Source organism: Phaethon lepturus, unplaced genomic scaffold (genome assembly GCF_000687285.1).
Source record: "Phaethon lepturus isolate BGI_N335 unplaced genomic scaffold, ASM68728v1 scaffold7442, whole genome shotgun sequence".
In the NCBI taxonomy this organism is placed as follows: Eukaryota; Metazoa; Chordata; class Aves; order Phaethontiformes; family Phaethontidae; genus Phaethon; species Phaethon lepturus.
Window position 1 is genome coordinate 125985 of NW_010521186.1, and position 6452 is coordinate 132436.

Sequence of the window (6452 nt, forward strand, 5' to 3'; positions counted from 1 at the left end):
CACAACCAAGTATATACATAATACATAGACAAAATATTTAGCTTTAATATCTTATAATATTTAGGACACAATGCATTTCCAGCCTTACTCAACAAGCCCAGAAAGTACACTCACCTTCCCTAGATAAAATTACCTTTTCAGAAAATAACGTACTGCCACATTGAACATTACCATGGAATCACAACAAAAAGATACTTTTTTTTAAAAAAAAAATCTTTCTAAGTTAATCATTTATTGATGTTTGTGCAATTTAAGCTTTTTGCAGAACATAGACCACCTACGCATACCACTGAAAACACTTAACAGAAATACTAAATTCTCCAAAAAATACTTCTAAAACCACAAGCATTATTTAACTATGGCAGTATGACAGCTGAGCCCTACATACACCATTTCTTCCCTTATTGGAGGCACAAAGCATTGTACAAGAAGTTCTAGCTGTATTGTTTCTGTAGACCAAAAGTGTCTTTTGCAGATGTTTTTGCACAACATTACTGGTATTTAGGTATTTTGTATGCTTCAAAAGTGGCAAATGGTATCCTGTGCTGCATTAGACAAAGTTGCTGCCAGCAGGCAGAGGGAGGTGATCCTTCCCTTCTACTCAGCACTAGTGAGGCCATGCCTGGAGTACTGAGTCCACTTCTGGGCTCCCCAGTACAAAAAAGAGACATGGACATACTGGAGAGAGTCCAACAAAGGGCCATGAAGATGATTAAAGGACTGGAGCATCTCACCTGTGAGGAGAGGCTGAGCACACTACGACTGTTCAACCTGGAGAAGAGAAAGCTCAAGGAAGGGGCGGGGCGGGGGGGGATCATCTCAATACATACAAATATCTGAAGGAAAGGTACAAAGATGATGGAGCCAAGTCCTTTTCAGTGGTGCCCAGTGACAGGACCAAAGGCAATGGACACACACTGAAACACAGGAGATTTCCTCTGAACATCAGGAAACACTTTTACTGTGAGGTGGACCAAACATTTCCACAAAAGGAAGGTTGTGGAGTCTCCCGCCTTGGAGACATTGAAAAGCCATGTGGACATGGCTCTGGGCAGCCAGCTCTAGATGGCCCTGCCTGAGCAGCATAGTTGGACTTGGACCAGATGACCGCCAGAGGTCCTTTCCAGCCTCAATCATTCTGTGATACTGTATTAGCACCATTTACAATTATATTGTTTCATACAGCAGGATTAGGTGCATTTATGCTAATACAAATAAATCAGGCGGTTGGTTGGTTGTTTCTTTTAGTTGACTGGTCTACATTTAAAGCTTGCATATCACCCCAAAATAAAGAGATTCCAAAACATTTAGCTACTAAGGAATACCCAGTAAGTTAGCTGACTGAACAAAAGGCAGGTATGTGTACCTTAAGGAGGTAAATCCCTAGGTTTAGTTCTCGAAAAAATAGCAGCTGAGGTCCCTGCTGACTGGAAGCTGGTCAATGTTATTCTAATTTGCAAAAAGTGCATGAGGGAAGACCCAGGAAACTATAGACCTGTTAGTCTAACCTCAGTTTCTAGAAAAACTGTGAAGAAGATCATACTGGGTACAACCGAAAGGCATTTAAAGAACAACGCAATCATCAGGCACAGTCAATATGGGTTCACAAAGGCAAAGTCCCGTTTAACTAACTCTATATCCTTCCATGATAGGTCACTCACCTCACGGATGAAGGGAAGGCAGCAGATGCAGTATTTTTGGATTTTAGTAAGCCTTTTGATACTGTTCCCCACAGCATCCTTCTGGACAAGTTGTCCAGCTGCGGGATGAGCAGGTACACAGTGCACTGGGTGAAGACCTGGCTGAAGGGCAGAGCTTAAAGGGTTGCAGTGAATGGGGCTACATGTGGCTGGCAACCAGTCACCAGCGGTGTTCCTCAGGGTTCAATTCTAGGGCCAGCTCTGTTCACTATTCTTATCAGTAATCTGGATGCAGAAGTCGAATGCACCATTAGTAAGTTTGCTGATGATGCCAAACTGGGAGGTGCTGTTGACTCTCTTGAAGGACAAGAGGCCTTGCAAAAGGATCTATATAGACTGGAGCATTGGGCAATGATTAGTGACATGAAATTTAACAAGTCCAAATGCCAGATTCCGCACCTGGGACAGAGTAACACCGGGCACAAGTATAAATTGGGAGAAGAGTGGCTAGAGTAGCCCTGCAGAAAGAGATCTGGAGGTACTGGTCAACAGCAGGCTCAGCATGAGTCAGCAGCATGCCCTTGGCAGTCAAGGGGGGGAAACCGCATCCTGGGGTGCATCAAACACAGCACAACATGTCGGTCAAGAGAGGCGACTATCCTGCTGTATTCAGCATTGGTGAGGCCTCACCTTCAGTAGTGTGTGGGGCCCAGAACTGCACAATTTTAAGAAGGATGTGAAGGTCTTTGAATGCGTCCAGAGGAAGGCAACAAAGCTGGTGAAAGAGCTGGAAGGAATATCCTATGAGGAGCAGCTAACAACTTTGGGTTTGCCTGCTTTGGAAAAAAGGAGGCTGAGAGGTGACTTCATTGCCCTCTACAGCTTCCTGAGGAGGGGACAGTGCTGATATCTTCCCCCTGGTATCCACGGACAAGACACGTGGGAATGGATCAAAGCTGCGCCGGGGAGGTCTAGACTGGACATGAGGAAGCATTCTTTACCAAGAGGGTGGTCAAACACTGGAACGGGCTTCACAGAGAGGTGGTCAATGCCCCAAGCCTGTCAGTGTTTAAGAGGCATTTGGACAATGCTCTTAGTAACATGCTTTAACTCCTCCTCAGCCCTGAAGTGCTCAGGCAGTTAGACTAGATGACCATTGTAGGCCCCTTCCAACTGCAGTATTTTATTCTGTTCTATTCTATTTTTTCCCCTGTGGTGAGCATAGCAGTTAACTCCATTTGGATCTTACAGTGCATTCCATCATTCTAAATTTGTATTAAAAGCACATATTCCTGATGACATATTACCTAAACACATCAATGGCTTACGTCTTCATATATACAAGATACAGAAAAACCCTGTTTTGTTAGGAAAAATATATATTTTTTTTTAAACACAATGTATAGCTCTTCTTTACATATAGTTTATGTGCCAACTAGTCTCTAACACAAGCCTGATGCAATTCGAGGGATTAGAGAGATACATTTTTGAGGCTACCAATTGTTGGAGGTAACAAGGGACCAAAGTATACAAACACAGATCCCAAGTCTCCTCCAATTATTCATTTAGTCACAAAACCTTACAAAACCACAAATAAACTCTTAAAATCCACATCAAAATACTTTCTAGTTATGTCTGCTCCCTTCTTTACCCTAAATCACAGGCTCTCCTCATAAGGATGGCTAAAAGTCACTACCTATGTAGTGTAGTGCCCGTGTCCCAGCAAGCGACCTTCAATTTACAAAGGAAAAGTTAAGTACAGAATCAGCCCATAGTACACCTTCCCATAGCACACAACTTGCCATCTACTTAATATCCAGTACTCTCTAGTTCTAACTAGAAATCTCTAGTTCTAACTAGTAGTTTGACACTGACATACAAGTAATGCCATTGATAACTACCACACAACTAAATTAAAACAATTAAAAGAAACAAAAACTATTTGTTTTAAGACTAGAAACATGTTATAGTCAATGTTGCTATCCTGGTCTGAATGTATGGTTCTTATACTGTTTCTGATCGAGCCATATTGGTATTATGTCTCCCGTTAAAACAGTTAATTTATTTTATTCTGAGCATTTATAGCATGCTCTATACCTTGCACCTTAGTATAGTCATTCACAGTCATTACCCTTCTACTTGGTTTCTGATTTTCAGTTGTGTCAAGATCCTCATTTAAAACCCTGTGGAACATTTATCTGCTTGGTATCTTTGGCTAGTTCTAATTCTGTATGTTGTGTTCCTTTGGTGGGTTGATGCTACCCTCTAAATATGAGTCAGCCATGAAGCATCTTCAAATCCTTCACCATCAAAACCACATGCAAGTTACATATTAAAATGAATATGAATGTCAAAGGTGAAAAACTCTACAGCCTACATAAAAACATTAACCATGAAGCCAACCTTTAAAATGAAAATTTGGAGCAAAGCAGATCACAGCAAATTCAGGTGTTCCCCATCTATTAGGAGACCAGCTAATCCACATATTTACTTCTAACTGGCTATGGATGCTATGCACAAGAGAGACTTAAGGATGCATTTATACAGTCTATCGCGCACTACCTAATCCATGCAGCTGTTGAGACAACTCATCTACAGGTCCTCTGCTCACAGTCAGTCATTCTTCCTGAGGGCCCCTCTGAAGAGGTCTGGCTCAGCTGAATTGCTTTAACTGCCCAAGTCCATTCCCAGCTGCTCTTTTTACAAGAAGCAATACATGCACATTAAGCCTGATGCTTCCAGGAAGTATCAGATCACTGCATCTAAAGAGTCCAATTAGGTCAAGTGCACTCTCATGGCAAATAAAGGCACATGCTATAATCATTCTTCCACCAGAAGCTATGAAGCTCAAACATCACCAATCTTACCACATACCTCTCCTAGTCTTCATTTATGTGAAGTCAAGGCTGTACTAACAAAGAGGCTGAGATGCAGGAGAGATGAGCAAATGAGAACAGGAGAAGAGAGAACAGTTACTACGATACCCTTCCTGCTTGTAACATTTAAAGTAAAACTTACGGATTGAGCAGAAAGCTTCAGAGAGAAGAAAGAGTTGTTACGGTTGCAACTCTCACCTGAAGTCAACATTGGAGTCTGGTTCCCACTGTCTGCTACAAACTTCAATGAGACCACACTCTCCTGAAGTCACTTACCTTGAGCTTCACTATCAGAGCAATTAACTTTCAGACTTTTTTTTTTTAAGCAGACAGCATGCTCTGTGTGAAGACAGTGCTCTTCAAACAAAATCACAGCCTATGTCTTGAGTGAGGTAGCAAATCATGACATCTAAAATGACTTTCAATAACACGGTTTGGTCTAAGACTTTCAGTAATTGTCTCAAACTAATGGAGATAATCCCTTCTTCCTCCTATATTATAAGTAAGGCAACACCTCAATATTAACAGTAATGGACGGAATAAGAACTCACTACCATAGGAGAGTTACCAGTTTTACTCAAGTATAACAACTTAGGCATAGGATCACAGGAAGGAAGGGAGGCAGCAAATGTCATTCTTCTTACAGAGCCCAAGTCAAGCTGTGCATAAAATCATATGAAAACCATGCTGTATAAACATAACCATTCACTGCACAAGCGACGATCAGTGTTGGTATTTTTTCAGTTTGTGTTTTTGACTATATAATCCCAGTAACATAACTTTTGTAATGTTTCTTGAACATAATATGCAACAAACCCCATCTTCTCTTCTCCTTACATTAGCAGTTTTATACTGGATAATTCAAGATAGCACTAACAAATCAGAGTCTTCTACCTGTAGTTTGAAAATTAATAGAGCCTAGCAGCAACATAAAGTTACCTAAAACATACCTAGTAGCTCATATGGAAAATTATTTCAGGAAACCTCAGGCATCTCCCATGGTCACATGCTCAACATTAGCTAGCACCAACAAGAATACATAGGGAGATCAAGAATTTATTAGAATATGGAAGTCAGACTCCTTAGCGCTCATTCTTCACTACCAAGTTCCAGCTTGCTACAAGACATTTATGAAGTACTAAACTGGCTAACCAGATGTTGAACACAACCTTGGAAGTAATGCAGAACAGTACAGAACCTCTTCAGCACTGCACAAAGCACAGATAACAGGAAAACAAATTTTAACTAGGATTTAGTAGCACGACATGCATTTGTCATGTCCATACGCAGCTGTGATCACCACCAATTTAGTTAGTTTGGTTCTTCAAAGCCCTTTTCTGAAAAAACACTGTGAATAAGGTCAAGAACCTCAATGGAAGTCCTAACCACAAGTCACTTAGAAAAAAAAATACAACCACGTGCCTTTCAAACAGGAAGCACTTTTTTAGGTTGTCACTGTTTAAAAACAATTTTATCATTATATAAAACATATTTGCAAATAGATCACTTGGCTCACAAACCACGCACCTGTTCACACCACCCACGTTGGCCCTTATAGCACCACCAAGGCAGACCTTGAATAATCTGTATTAAGTGGACAAGGATCAGCGTGGTGGTGGCCTTGATACTGACAGACAAGGGGATAGCCTCAGGCAGAAGCAGATACAGCTGCAGATCACCACTTTCCAGCAGGACTGCTACCAGCAGCAAAGTGGTGTTTTTATGAACACAGGATCCTTAGAGGAACAAGGGTACTGGGGAGAAACAGGATCTACCCGACCAAGGAGGTCAAGAGCATCTTTATCAACAGACTTGCTAACTTAGTGAGAAGATAGCTTTAAACTAAGTTCACCAGGGAACAGAAAACAAAGCCTTCAGGTAAGTGGAGGCACAGAGAATGGGGAGTCACAGAATCACAGAATTACTAGGTTGGAAA